The sequence below is a fragment of the Felis catus genome, chromosome D4 (assembly GCF_018350175.1).
Source record: "Felis catus isolate Fca126 chromosome D4, F.catus_Fca126_mat1.0, whole genome shotgun sequence".
Taxonomy (NCBI): Eukaryota; Metazoa; Chordata; class Mammalia; order Carnivora; family Felidae; genus Felis; species Felis catus.
Window position 1 is genome coordinate 41,158,550 of NC_058380.1, and position 15,678 is coordinate 41,174,227.

The window sequence follows — 15,678 nt, forward strand, 5'->3', positions numbered from 1 at the left end:
AACCCCATCTCTTTAAGACTTATCTTTTTTTTTAATTTTTTTTAACGTTTATTTATTTTTGAGACAGAGAGAGACAGAGCATGAACGGGGGAGGGTCAGAGAGAGGGAGACACAGAATCTGAAACAGGCTCCAGGCTCTGAGCTGTCAGCACAGAGCCCGACGCGGGGCTCGAACTCACAGACTGAGAGATCATGACCTGAGTCGAAGTTGGACGCTTAACCGACTGAGCCACCCCGGCGCCCCTCTTTAAGACTTATCTTTACATCAATTTCTGCTAGACTTAATCAGGTAGAACGCCACCAGGCTCATGGCCACCCTTAGAGGGGTTAACATCTGATTTCCTCGTAGGAGTAGCTGTGTGTGCCGGTGGGAATGCGTCCCTGTTCTCCTGAGTTTATTCTCCTAAGTTCGTGTTCTGGGCAAAGAGGAAAGGGGGCAGAGGAGCCCCCAGGCATGGGGTACAGACAGCAAAAGCCATTGCATGGAACTCTGCTTCCACGGCTGGTGAGCGGGTGGGTGGCGGATGGAGGGGTGAAGATGTGGTGGGCCAACAAAATGATGTGAGCCCGACGGGGCTGCCAGATAAATCGGCTGTTCCTGAGTTCCTCTTGCGGGCTAGGTTCTAGTCATTTCTGATGTTGTCCTTTTCTTAAGAAAAATGCCTCAGGCTTTCCTGGTGACTTCTGCAGCAAGTTTTGGACAATCAGATAGCGAACCTTTTTGTGAGGTGCAAGAAGAAGCCAGTGGAAGAGGGAATCCAAGCCCCCTTGAATATGCCCCAAGTGCCTGTGTCGGTGGGCTTCTGATGGGAGGCTACAGCTCGCGCTGGTTTGGCAATAGGATAGCATCAACAAGACGGATCGTACGACCAGGGTGTTGAAGAAAAAGACTGAAGTAGGTCCTCTTCCGCAGGCAGCTAGGAAACTCCAAACACACACATGGGACAGGTTAGTGTGTGTGTTGGCCAAATATGAAGATGGAAAGAAAGAATGATTATCAAAAACACCCACCCACCCTTTTGGTGGCCATTCCTTGGCCGTGGAAAAGGCAGCTTACGACAAACTAGATAGAGACTCTGAGAAACCAGCGCTGCATGGAGGTGGTTTCCAGGTTAAAAAAAAAAAAAAATCTTACTAATCCCTGCTTTGCAAAACATCAACGAGTACGTGTAATACTAGCAAGACCTGAGCGTTCAATAAATCAGAAAACAATGGAGGCATTGTCTGAACTCGCCAAACGGTCCTCAGCTCCACAACGCCGAACACTCTCGTCTGTGTGCAGCCAAAACTCAGCCCAATCTTATCGAACTAAACTGATTTATGAGAGGAAAAACCTAAAAAGGGAAGCAGCAAAATAATGATATTAATTCTAATAATGCATTGACTAGGGTACATATAAATCACTGTCCCCACTCAGATTGATTTCATAAGGGTAAGAACTCCATGTGAAAGCCCATCTCCAGCCGCCCAGGGCCTCCTCTTGCAGATAGAGCTGAGGAGAAAGGGTGGGGGGTCTGCTGGAAGTTCACAGGAATTTTGCCTGAGAAAGGCCTGTGGGATCAACCCCAGAGGTAGCGATGTAATTGGCCACACACACAAATGCTGCCGCATCCGAACATTTTTGGCAACACATGAAAGCCTCGTTCCTAGAGGCCACTTGAGTGTCCAAATAAAAGGGGATTTTTGTTAGTGAAAACTGGAAAGAATAACCCATCCTAGGATCAGGCTAATAGGGCCTGGCCTGTTAAAATGTAACACAGGGCTGGCCAGAGTTTGAAGTGTTGTTGGCAAGGATTTGGAGCAGCCTCGAGGAGAGCCAAGAGTGGCTTGCAAGGAAAACTCCTCTGCTGGTGAGGGAAGCTTTCTGTGGCCCAGAGAGCCCCCGTGGCCCGCCTCTAGGGCAAGAGCTTCTTCTGGGGCAGGGATCGTCCATGCATGCAGAGGGCCGACAGCCCGGGGTGGGCTCTGCCTCCCCCCGCACCCCAGACTCCCCTGCTGAGTTCCCCATTCCGCCCACCAGCAGGCTGTGATTCTGGGCTGGTGAGGTTCTGTGGCTGACCCTGGGGGCCCACTTGTGCTCATAGCCTGGGAACAGCAATTGCTCTCCGTGACTTTGCAGGGTGTTGACAGCCGTGGGCTGAGGGATCTGGGGAAGGGAAGCAGAGAAAGTGATGTTGCAGAAATAGGCCACAGAGGCCTTGTCTTATCACCAAGGGCCCCCAGCTGAAGAAAGTTCTATTGCTGCTTGCTTCACAAAGGAAATGCCTTCTTTTACTGCAGGCCAGTCTTGGCCTTGGTGTGGTGCAGAGGCTCCGAGGCTCTGCATCTAGGGTTGCCAGATAAAATATGGGGTGCCCAATTTAATTTGAATTTTTGATAAACAAACAGTAGCATTCATGCCCCGAATTTAAGTATATATGTCCCGAATATTGTATGGTACATAACTATACTAAAACAATTCTGTGTCGTTTTTTGTGAAATTCAAATTCAACTGAGCATCCTGTATTTTTATATGTTGTGTTAAGGAGAATTCTTAAAGGTGCCCCAGTGACCCTCACTTTTGTATAACCTCCTCCCCAAGAGTGTGGGAGAAAATCAGGGGCCGTGAAGAACACAGCTCCTGTGACTGACCTACATTACACGGCAGAAAGGAATTTTTGCAAATGTGATTAAGGTTGCTGATCAGTTGACTTTGAGTTAATCAAACAGAAGGTGATGTGGGCAGCTGCGCCTGACTGCACGAGCTCTTGAAATCAGCAGCTAGAGGCCGGAGACATAAGAAGTCCAAGATTCGAAGCAGTCGCGACGTCTCCTGTTGGCCCTGAAGGAGAAAGAACATGGCTGTGTGGCGGAGAAAGCCTCGTGGCAGGGAATAGTGGCTAGTCTCCAGGAGCCAAGAACTGCGCCCCAGTTAGTGGCTGGCGAGAAAACAGGGACCTCGGCCCTGTGCCACGATGAACTGAATTCTGCCAATCCCCGGCAAGGACTGGGGGGAGGACCCCAAGCCTCAGGAGAGACGGCACCTCTCCTGGCCACCCTGATGGTCACTGCGCGCGGCCTGAGCAGAGAACCCATCCGTACCGTGCCAGACTCCTCACCCTAGAAACTGTGAGAGAAGCATTTGTGTTGTTTTAAGCTGCCAGCTTTGTGTAATGTGTTCGGTGGCAATAGTAAGCAAATTCATTTGCTAAATCTGGCAGCTTCTTCTGTGTCCTGTGGTGTCTAAGTCAGACCTACGCAGGTTCCTGGTGTAGGCAGAAAGGAGAGAAGATGAAGGGATGAGAGAGACCAGCATACGTTGGACTTCTTGTTAGAAACCACAACAGAAAAAGAGCGAGGGGAGGAAGACAGATCGTGTATTATCTGATTTGGCACCTGTGTCTTAGCAGGAAGGCATGACCTGGCCTCCTGGACCCCAGAGCACCAAAGTCTTGGTTTAGAACTATAGATACATCCACACGCACACCCCTGTGTGTCTTCCTTCCCTGGGAGGCGTTTGGGGGACAAGCTTGTCACTTGTCTCAGAGACAGATTCAGTTGGTCGTTCTGCAAGAAAACCTGTAGTGACAGCCAGAGCACATTACTGACCCAAAGTTACAGAAACACATGCACTCCGTGGAAGGATAAACACGCGCACGCGTGCGTGCGTGTGTGTGTGTGTGTGTGTGTGTGTGTCGGGGTGGACTTTCCCTGGGCATTGATTCAGCTTTCATTCAGGTCATGTAAATGAGCCCTCATGGTCTAAAAGAAACTTGGATATCTTTTTTAAAAAGGTCAGAAGACCTGGCTTTATGTTTCAATTCTCCGAATGTTCTTTTGCTTATGGATTCCCCTAAATTCTCTTTCCAACACTTTCTTCTGTCCCTCTGGCCTCATGCTGCCCTTGAAAGTGGCCAGAGGAAACTCTTAGGTGTCAGCCAGTCAGCATGGAGAGATTCTCTTTCATCCCCCTGAGTGTCTGGAGATGTGAGTTTAATGAGAGGCATCGACCTTTGAATTATACAAATGGACCTCTTTAGCAATCACTTCCCTCCCCAGTCCATACCCACCCTCAGCTTTTAATCTTCTCAATTATATTTCCTTTTCATTGATTACTACTTTGCTAACTTTCAGATTGAGCAGGCAGTAAAACCTCAGCCACACAGGTAATGCAATTGCTCTTCGAGCCTGACGCCGGCATCTCACCTCCTGAGGGGGCCCCCGGGCCTCCCTCCCACCCTACTGAGTCTTGGCAAGTACACTAGTCTTCGATCAACTTTCAAGATGGCCCCTTCCATCCAGAGATCTGTGCAATCCTGATTATGAAGATGGGATTTCAGCTTTGAGCTTTAAATAGCACAGATGAGGGGGGTTTGCGTGCTGCCAGAGTGTGGGAAGGATGCTCACAGAGGTTGGCTATTTCCCACTGGGCCTGGGAATGGGCAGGTGATAGGCCGGGGAGCAGGGAGCTGTGGGTTCTGTTTCCCACCTCTGCTCTGACTTTTTGAGTCTGACCTTTGTTGAACCACTTAACTTTCTGTGCTCTCCTTTCGGTGCCATCTGTAAGGGGGAGACAATGACACTTGTCTGTGAAAATGCTTTGAGGGATGTTGGCATGAAAGACGCAATGTGAAAGCAAGTGATGGGCAATGTTTCCCATAAAGAGCCCCTTGTTTGCATCTGCAAGAGGCCCCATTTGAGGGCTAGGAAGAAAAATTGAGACATTTCCTTGATACGGAGGCCAGGCAGAGGACATGGCTCCCGACCAGTTAGAAATCCTTTCTGTGGCTGGGGGTTCCTGAGAAGCTGCCGGATGGGAGCCCCGTGAGGTGCATGCTGGGAACTGGCCACAGAACAAACAGATCTGAGGTCTCCGCACCAGGAGGACCCAGTGCCATATCAGGATTAGCCAAGGGACCTGGCGAGCAGTAAGGGGGGCTGACTCCCTGTGATTTACGGGCATTGACGCAGGGACCTGGCGGGGGACGGGGGAAGGCAGAGAACTTTGGGGACATTTTCAAAACTGGAGGTCGTTCAGAGGAAATTACTCAATAAAAACCAGGTTTCTCTAACTGAATAGATCAATTTACAGCTCATAAGGTGGAAAAAGTCTGAGACTTCAAGATTCTGGCTGGGCGGGTCTCCTAAGGTTTCCTCCCTTGGCAGGGCAGCTGTGGCTTTGGCTTTCTCACACCGGGCACCCCTTCTGTACCTTGAAGGGCCAGCATCTGTTTCTCTCTTTCTCTGCCACTTAATTTTTTCTGCTTGAGATTCTTCTCCTCCTCCTCCTCCTCCTCTCTCTTCCCCTTAAAAGCCTCCCGCTTTCATTCTTCACCTCCCTACAGACCTATTAGAGAAGTCCCTACCATTTTGTTTTCCTGATAATATAAATTCTTTTTCCATGATTCCTCCTCTCAGCTGCCTCCCCTCCCCACAGCTAGTCTCCAGTCCCTCTTCTCTCTGCTTTTCCATCAGGTCCCCAAAGCCTTTGCCTTTCTCCTCCAGCTGTCTGTGGTCTGTTTGGCTGCACACCTCTCAACCTCTCTATTTCTCCCTCTCTGCCTTTTATCATCCCAGCCCTTCTCTTTGGTTGCTCTCTTGGCTTTTCTCAGTTGCTACTGCAGTAATTCATCACGAGCATCCAGCAGCGCCATCACCTATCGACTGAGCTTCTGTAAGTGGCACCGAAGCAACAGCGTTCTCAGGGAGGCAGGGTGGTAGGAAGATGGGCGGGGCACAGATGGAATTGTATTGCAACTCCATCATCCACCTGTCATCATTCACTTCTGTACCCAGAACCCACCTATCTGTCCATCCACCCATGCATCCATCCAAGCCTTCACTCATTTAACCATTCATTGATTTCATTTATTCAACAAACTGCACCATATGCCAGGCAAAGGGCTAGACACTTGATCGAGAGGGATGATCAAATGCAGACACGGGCCTTGACTTCAGTAAAGGCTAAGGAGTTGGGACCAAGACAGTGTCTCATCAGAACTTGACTTGTTTAGGAATGGAGAATTAAGCTGAGATCTGGGGGCTGAGAGGGAAGAACATGCAGGTTGGGCAGGGGGTGGGAGGCAGGTTTTGAGAAATCCTGCCCTTCCTCATGCCTACTAAATCCTCTCCTAAATGCTGGCCAAGGGCACTAGTTCTTCTAGCAGAAGTCAAGGCTGTTAGGCCACAGAGCTCAAGTTCAGCACATCGGATGACCTGGTAACGGTGACTTGAATATATTTAGACTAAGTGGCAAATAATAGACATCAGTCCTTCCCTGGGAACAAGCTTCATTAGGAGATAGAAGGTCATGGCATTTCAACACCCAAAGGTGGGAGAGCATAGGGAAGAGCATTCTTTCTCGTATGTGGCTTTGGCCCTAGGATGACGTGGTCACTCCACATGGTGCCAGGGGTAGATTCTGAGGGCTCAGGCGACAGCACGTGTTTCTTCCCCAGCCTGCTCTTTCAAGTGTCAGTTGGCTAGCCTGACAAGCTGCTCCTTCTTCCTTTGGAGCCTCGGTGCTTCCATAAGCTTTGGAGACCAGGCGGTTCTAGAAGTCCAGAACTACCCCCCTCCCACCCCCACTTCTCACTGGCACTGGTCACAAATTCAAAGCGGCCATTGGGTTTCATGGCTTGATGGCCTTGTAATTGTTATTGGAACTCACTGTGGATGGATTTACGGTAATGAACTCACCTAACAGCGAACCCGTCATGGGCCTTTTTGCAGACAGGATCTTTCCTGAGTGAAGATATTAGAAAACCATTCTGCAAAGGAAAAGCAATACTGACTGGTGACTTCAAGTTTAGGAAAAACACCACTGTTCGGGTTTTTCTGTTGGCATCTAACTTTAAACACTTCATTGGCCAGTTGCTAACCAACATGGTTTTTGGCCAGAGCTCTGTTTATGTTGGCACCAAATGTATGTATCACAAGCAGTTTGTGTGTTTCTGGGCATGTGTATATGTGTGTATGAGTCTGTATATGTTACAAACTCCAAAACTCTTGAACACAAGGTTTTGTACTCTTTTTGCAGATTCTTCTGGCCAAGAAAACAGGCAACTGGCAGGCAGGGCATCCGTGTGCATTAATGACTTGCTTTCAGGCCACCCCACCCCATCGCAGCCACCCTCTGGCTTGGCCTGGCCTGGCACTGAGCTCTCTTGGCCTCCCTGGACCCCTGTCCTACTGAGTTATGAATGAGTGAGGCGGCCCCTGCCCAGTAAAAGAGGCTCCGGGGACAGTGGGTGCTTTCTGGGTCACCTCAGTCTGCAGGACCAGGGGGCAAATCATCAGGAATGCTTGGGACCAGGAATTTACTCCTCGCTGGGGCCAGAAAGGCTCCATGTTTTTGTGGCTTGGCATTAAGCAAACAACTGCTTTTTTGTTCTCTCCTCAAATTATTTGTCCAAACAAAAGGCAACTGTCATGGGGAGAAAAGTACAATTTTTCCAGCGTTTGCCCCTTCCCGCGCCCCGTCTCACAGCACGCTCTCTGACTCTGTGCGTTTCCATAGCCCAGTGTCGGATTTCCAGCCCACAGAAAGGCAGGGTTTGCTGCTCCTAAATGTGAAATCCACCTTCCGCCTCTCTCAGGCCTGCTGACCCAATGCAGCACCAGAGCTAAGGGCAAATTTTACAGCTGGCACCTCTCCTCTCCAAAATCCCAAAAGGTTTCCCAAGTCTGTAAATCATGAATCCAGAAACATTCCCTGGGAGCATGGAAGTTTGGATAAATAGTGAGTCCTAGAAGAAAGCAGTCTGTTTCCTTTCCAACTCCCGTTTCTTCTGAAAGTTTAGCAGTTAGATCTTCTGCCTAACAGAGGATTGTTATTTAATTGCAAGGCATCCTCGTGGTGATGAAGCGAAAAGACGTGGCTTATCACTTTGTATCTCATTAGAATATGGTAAAATATGCTAAACAATCTAACTAAATGATACGGAATTTAATCTTCTTCCCAGGCTTGTTGGGATTAGGCTGTATCCTTATCTACCCAGCCCACTCCTGATTCTCCTTCAAGACTTGGGGCAAATGTCACCTTTCTGGTGGGGACGTCTTGTGCCCCCTGACCTAGAGCCGCCCTCACCGACCTCTGCAGAATTAGGGCCACCTCATCTGTGCTCCCCTAATTCTCCCAGCACTGGCACGGTGCAATGTTTACACTTTTGTTCCAAAATAATTTTAGATTTACAGAAAAGTTGCAAAAAAAGTATAAAGAATTCCTGTACACCAGAATTGCTCAATCTTTTCCTCATCACTCTCCAAGTGCCTTTTTAGATATTTTTTTTCCCCGATTGCTTTCTGACTTGAAATTTTAATACCACAGATAATGTATACCTTTTTATGGACTCTAAGTATATCTGAACTTCACGTGGAAAAAGAGTAAGATATTTTGGCCTCCAAGAACAGTTTTTATTTCTTTTTTTTTTTTTTAAGTTTATTTATGTATTTTGAGAGAGACAGAGAGAGCATGAGCGGGGGAGGGGCAGAGAGAGTGGGAGAGAGAGAATCCCAAGCAGGCTTCACATTGTCAGCACAGAGCCTGACATGGGGCTCGAACCCACAAAACTGCAAGATCATGACCTGAGCCGAAATCAAGAGTCAGACACTTAATCGGCTGAGCCACCTACGTGCACCAGTAATTTTTATTTCTTTTAGTGCAATATTGCTTCGTGCAGAATACATGTTAATAAAGCCTGTTTGAGAGTATGTCGCAGTCATGGTGCCTCTTTACCCCTAAATATTTTAGAAAGCATTTCCCATAAGTGAAAACTTGTTCTTTGCCTTTTAACAAATTTTTTAAAAAACACTTCCATCTCTTCCACATAGCTATAAGTTTTTCAAGGTCAGGAACCTGTGTCTCAGCCATCTTTGGAGACTGAGTACCAGAATGGGGCCTGGCATGTTGAAGGAGCGATTATAAAATAATACATTTCATTAAGATATAGCATATGTCATGCATTTTCATATAATTTATATACGCTAACAATTATGAAAAAATAGTTTCTTTAAATATAACATATATAATATAACATATAGCATGTTATACACAATAACACAAAAATACATTCTTATTTACAAATGAATGGATAGGGTCCATAGTATTGATTTCAATCACAAAGTATTCTGTAGTTTCAGAAGCTGGAAGAAACTGGGCTGAAAATTTACAGACTTTGGAATCTGCCTCAAGCCCAGTGAATAAAACAAGAAACCACTCACCTGATGTCAGTTTCATAGAACAAGAAGGAAACTCTGAGTCGGTAGAAATTGGCAGCCACCGTTTCAGTCTCAGCATTTATGCTGCTCTTTGGGAGGCAGTATAATTCAGTAACTCAAACACTTTCTTGCTCTTTTGCAGTCACTCTCAAATATTTATTGGCAACTTTGCATTTGATAAAAATATACTGGAGTTGGAGGCTCTTGAATCCTAGTTTTTATTTCCTATGTACTCAAACAAGTTACCTAACCCATATGTGCCTTGGTTTCAAGGGATACAGGAGGGCTGATGCATAGGGGCACTTGTACCCCAATGTTTACAGCAGCACTTTCAACAATAGCCAAATTATGGAAAGAACCTAAATGTCCATCAACTGACGAATGGATAAAAAAATTGTGGTTCATATATAAAATGGAATACTGCTTGGCAATGAGAAAGAATGAAATATGGCCTTTCATAGCAACGTGGATGGAACTGGTGAGTGTTATGCTGAGTGAAATAAGTCATACAGAGAAAGACAGATACCATATGTTTTCACTCTTATGCAGATCCTGAGAAACTTAACAGAAGACCATGGGGAAGGGAAGGAAAAAAAAAAGAGCCGGAGAGAGCCAAACCATAAGAGACTCTTAAAAACTGAGAATAAACTGAAGGTTGATGGAGGGTGGGAGGGAGGGGAAAGTGGGTGATGGGCATTGAGGAGGGCACCTGTTGGGATGAGCACTGGGTGTTGTCTGGAAACCAATTTGCCAATAAATTTCATATTAAAAAAATATTTGCCTTGGTTTCCTTGATTGAAATATGACTATTAACACATTGTGCTCTGTTCTGCTCCCAAGTCACTGGTTAATACGGTACTGAAAGAAAGTACTCACAATACATACATCTGACACGTTTTGTTTCCAGAATACACAGAGAGCTTTTACAACTCAATAATAAGACACATAACCTAATTAACAAAAATTTTAGCCGACACTTCACAAAAGTTTTTAAAAAGTAGCCTATAAGCCCATTAAAAAATACTAAACATCATTAGCTATCAGGGAATGAAAATTTAAACCACAATGAAATACTACCATACACCTGTTAGAATAGCTAAAATTACAAACATCAACAATACCAAATGTTGGTAAGGATATGCAGCAACTGAAGCTCTCGTCTATTTTTTGTGAGAATGTGAGACGGTGCAACCACTTTGAAAAAACAGTTTGTCGGTTTCTTCTAAATTGAAATATACACTAAATAGGGGGCGCCTGGGTGGCTCAGATGGTTAAGCGTCCGACTTCAGCTCAGGTCATGATCTCATAATTCGTGGGTTTGAGCCCCGCGTCGGGCTCTGTGCTGACAGCTCGGACCCCGGCACCTGCTTCAGAATCTGTGTCTCCTCCTCTCTCTGTTCCTCCCCCATTTGTGCTCTGTCTCTCTCTCTCAAAAATAAACATTAAAAAAAAATCTAAAAAATAACATAAACATGTGCTAATTGTGTGTCCCAGAAATTGCACTGCTAGGTGTTTAGTCGCAAGAAATAAAAACATTTGTCCAGACAAAGACTTCACAAGAATGCTTATGGCCGCTTTATTCATGAGAACCTAAACCTGGAAACAATCCAGATATTTATTAATGGATAAAGAGGAATTGGAGTATGTTTGTACAATGGCATACTGCTCATTAATAAAAAAGGAACAAACTGCTGATACCACTGGTCCATATGACAGAATGGAAGACTCTCAAAAGCATTACACTGCGTAAAAAAAACCCAGACACAAAAGAGATCATCCTGCCTGATTCTACTTATATAAAAGTCTAGAAACTATAAATCCAATCAGTAATGACAGAATCCGTGGTTGCCTGGGGGCTATGTTCTGGAGAAGGGACACGGGATTGGTGCAGAGGGGCACAAGAAAGCATTCTGGTTCGGTGGAAATGTTCCTTATCTTGACTGAGCTCTACTGTTTCGGGTGTATAAGTTATCACAAGTCATTCAACTCTATGCTAAAGTGGGTACATTTTATGTATTGTATGTTAATTATACCTCAGTGAGTTGAGTTTTAGAAAGCATATACTCAATGTGAGTATTGAGAGCAAACCTTCATCCTCAAACTCTAGAACTCTCCATTGTGCTTCTTCCATCAGGGCTTGGCACAGGCACCATAGAGCACTCCCGTTGGGTTCATTCATCAGAAGACCTAGTGGCAGAATTGCTGCTGTTGTGGCCTGAATCAGCTTCGCCTGCTTGGGCCTCACTTGAAGCTTGCAACCTTCTGCGTTGCTCAGCAACAGGGGCAGAGGAGTACATCCATATCTGACGTATGTTGCCTTCAAACTCCAAAAAGGGCCAAGCCAAAGATGTATCACTTATTCTTAGTGGTGAGGTACGCATGGTACAGTGAATTTTCTTTCACTCTGGAAGAAACATTCGGATACTATACAGATATCTGAACTTCTGGAAATGTCTCTAAGATCCCTGAATTTCCAATGCATGTATCTCCCGAACCCTGACACATACAGGTTTTATAGGGTGTCTAGGATATCTGTTACCGCTCGCTCACTTGGTCTTTTAGCATTATGTCATCTAAACTATAGTCCAAAATTCTGTTCTGTGGGCTGTTATTAAGAGGATCAAAACTCCCTCTGATCTACAACAGATTGCAGGTTGCCAGAGGTGGGAGGTAGAGGGTAGGCCAAGTGGATGAAGGAAGTCAAAAGTTACCAACTTCCAGTTATAAAATAAATACATTCTAAGGATGTGATGTACACTGTGGCTATAACTAATAATACTCTATTGCATAGTTGAAATTTGCTAAGAGAGTAAATCTTAAAAAAAGTTCTGACCATAAGAAAAAAATTATGTAATTATGTATGGTGACTTACGTTAACTAGACTCATCGTGGTGATCCTTTTGCAATATATACAAATATCAAATTATTGTTACACACCTGAAACTAATATAACATTATATGTCAGTTATACCTCTGTAAAAAAAAAAGTTAAACATTAAAAAAAAATCCCCCTGATCTAAATTATGGCATAAAGCAAAAGAATTAAGCAGTTCTGAAGATTGGCATGGTGAATATGTATTGTTATTCCTGCCCCGTAAAAGAAAACTTCTTTTAATAGAGAAAATGTATTTACCGGATCAATAGCCATCCAGCAGACCCACAAGGTGAAGAGACGACATTTAGAATAGCAGCTTCAGTTGTAGTCATCACTTAACAACACTTAAAATAATACCCCATAATTTTCTATCCATCTTTTGCAGAGCCAAACAGGCCAGTTAGAGATGTGGTAGGGACCACCATCTTTGAGACTTTAAATTCTTTGTTGGTGGACTACCTGTGCTATAGAGAGGAGTGCTGCACTCTCTATCTGATTCTAAAAGCCCTCACTCTGCAAGTTAAGGGGCCACTGTGGTTGTTCTACCAGTTGCTGAGTATATCTACTCAAACTACATTTTCAGGAACTGTGGAAATAACAGAAGAACATGCTCATGGATGTAACGGGGCCACTGAGAGATTCACCTATACCCAAATTCCTTTTGTTCAATGGACTCCATAAACATCCATTTTTACCTATGGATCATGATGGTTTTCTGAAATACTAATGATTTGCAGTATTTCAGAATCAATGTCCAATTATTCCTAAAAGGTCCAGATATTTCTCTTTTTCTAGTGTGAAATCATCTGTAGCTTGCTTTCTGGTCTGCCACAATGCTTGCCACTCCGATTTGTTTCTTAGATCTGTTATGCTCACTTTGACTATCCCCTGTTGACTCTTGAGTTCATGATCCTGTGCTTTAATCCCTTGATCAACCCTTGTCAGGGCCAAGGCCCAGGAGAAAATAGAACTGACCTATATCGAGAGAATAAATGTCTTTTAAAGCAGAAGATTTCACCTCCATATCCCAAATCAGCCAAACTTTCCTGGAGTAATTCTGTAAGTTCCCTGCCCATATGGAGACTAAGCTATTCAGCAAAAAGAGACCAGGACTAACTGTTCTGGGATGAAAACTTTTGTTCAAGCCTTTAGGCAAGACCAAGGCAACTGCTCTCCAAGGGAATGTCCCCTGTTCACAAATGTCTCTCTCTAAACTTCTTTACGACCTGGTAGCCCAGAGTCCTTCATCTCTCTGCCTGAGTTGTGACCTCTTCTGGTCTCGAATCTTGTCCCCATCTCAATACCCCTTCCTGCTTAGCCCAGCTGAGCACTAATAGCCTCCAATATCATAGGTGGATTTTCATGGTGACTGTAATGATTTTAAAATATATCCAAAAATTCTTTGACAATTCTCCCCTTAGAAGGTGGAGCCTAATTCTTGTCCCCTTGAGCGTGGGCCCAAATGAGTAGCTACTTTTCGAAAAATTTTCTTTAAAGGTTATTTCTTTATTTTTGAGAGAAAGGCAGAGAGAGTGAGTAGGGGAGGGGCAGAGAGGGAGGAGAGAGATAATGTCAAGCAGCCTCCACGCTGTCAGTGCTGAGCCACAATGTGGAGCTCAGCTCACAAACTGTGAGATCACGACCTGAGCCGAAATCAAGAGTCGGACGCTTAACCGACTGAGCCACCCAGATGCCCCTGAATGATCAACCACTTTCTAAAAAGAAATCAAGTGTGGTGGAAGTGATGGTCTGTGACCTCCAAAATTAGATCATAAGAAGCACTGTGGGGACTGTTCACTCTGAAAGAGGCACCATGTTGTGAGGACATTTAAGCAGCTCAAAGAGAAGCTCATATGAAGGAGAACTGAGGTCTTCTACCAACAACCAGCACCATGTGAGTGAACTATCTTGGATGTGAATCCTTCAGGGTTAGTAAAGCCTTCAGATGATTGCAATCCCAGCCAAAATCTTAACTACATGTATCACTAGAAATATTGAGCGAAGCTATTCCAAATTCCTGACCCACACAAACAATATGAGATGATACATGTGTATTGTGGATTTAAGCCACCTATGCTTTGGGTTAATTTGGATTTTGTTGGTGTTGTTTATTTGTTTTTTGGGTTGGTTTTTTTTTTTTCTTTTTGACCACAAAAAGCTTCATTTGTTTACATTGGTTCTAAGGCTTGGGAAAGGGCTCCCGGGTGGTTAAAAATCTTTCTAGTGGCTGCAGGGAGAGGGTCAGGCACAAGCCCTGGCACCAGGGTTACCAGAGGGGTCCTCCAAAGGCTTCTGGGTCTAATAGGCCCCCAGTCATGCTTGAGGGTGAGCGTTTTGAAGAGATACTCACCCATCCCAGCCTGGGAGCCAGCCAGCTTGCAGAGGCTAGTCAGGTGGTTGTCCATCTTCTTGATGGGCACCTTCTCAACTAGGAAGTGAGTCTCCAGGAAGTCACAGATATGGTCTCCATGGGCAGAACTCAGGGCACACAGATCTGAAAGGGCCTGGTTCAGGTTCTTCTCCAGAATCAGGACAGCTTCCATGGCTTCCAGGGTTTTACCCCACACATCTTGGGATGGCTTCTGCATGTTCTGGAAGAGGACACGGCCTCTGTGTTGGTTTTGCATCTTCAAGAGATGCTCAGCGCCCTTGAGCTTCTCCACAGCCAACTAGTGGAAGAAGTGGCCCACATCCTCCAAAGCCCCATGCCGTGATCGAAATAGAAGCCCAGAGAAAGGTAGGTGTAGGACACCCACAGACACATGTTGACTGCTGAAGGTAGCCTCCACCTGGGTGGAATCATCCTGACAAATCTGGGAGCTCATGATTGATCGGCAATAAGGAGCTAAGCTCAAAATAAGGCATTGGCTGCTCCTGGAGGGAGTGGGTGGCCGAGAAAATGGCTCTGAAGGTTGTGACTGGAAAAAAGGTTGGAGGGTGGTCAGAGGCTGATAGAAGGGGCTTCCCTGTTCTGTTCTGTCCAAACACTGTTGAAGCAAGGGACAGATCCACGGACTGACGGACACTCTTGGTTTTGGGCTAATCTGTTATACAGCAACAGATAACTAATACAGTGACTTAGCAACGACCTCTTTTGCTGTCCATGCTATTACTCATGCCCATCATGGGAATTATGAGCCAGATGAGAGGGAATAATTTGTGATAGATCAGTGGGGAAGATATTTTGGGAAATGTGACCATTCCGTATACCAGACCTCCTCATAAACTGTGACAGCCCCACTGTATAATCTGCCTGTGCATATCACTAGATTTGTAGGGACATTTACATTTTTTAAAAACTTTAGAACTTACAAAGAAATATCCCACAAATGTTTCTTTGTATTTTCTTCCCAAGAACTCTATGGAGGCAGGCAGCGCAGCTATTACTTTCCCCCGATTTAAACATGAGAAAACTCAGGCCCAGAGTTTCCAATTTCAAGTGACCAGGATGTGACAAAGTCAGGGTTTGAACGGAAGCCTCTCTGATTCCACATCTGGGTTACCACCATGCCCCTTAAAGAAGTGCCATTCCAGCTTTTGTGGGTCAGTTAAATTCGATTCAGCATATTTAACGGCAAGAGATAATATTTACAAAGTGCTTGGTG

The 15,678-nt window shown here is 45.3% G+C and overlaps 1 pseudogene; it reads right to left on the reverse strand.

Annotated features, from left to right (window-relative positions):
* Positions 1–14,252: 14,252 nt before the first annotated feature.
* LOC101081261 lies at positions 14,253–14,898 on the reverse strand (annotated as a pseudogene).
* Positions 14,899–15,678: the final 780 nt, after the last annotated feature.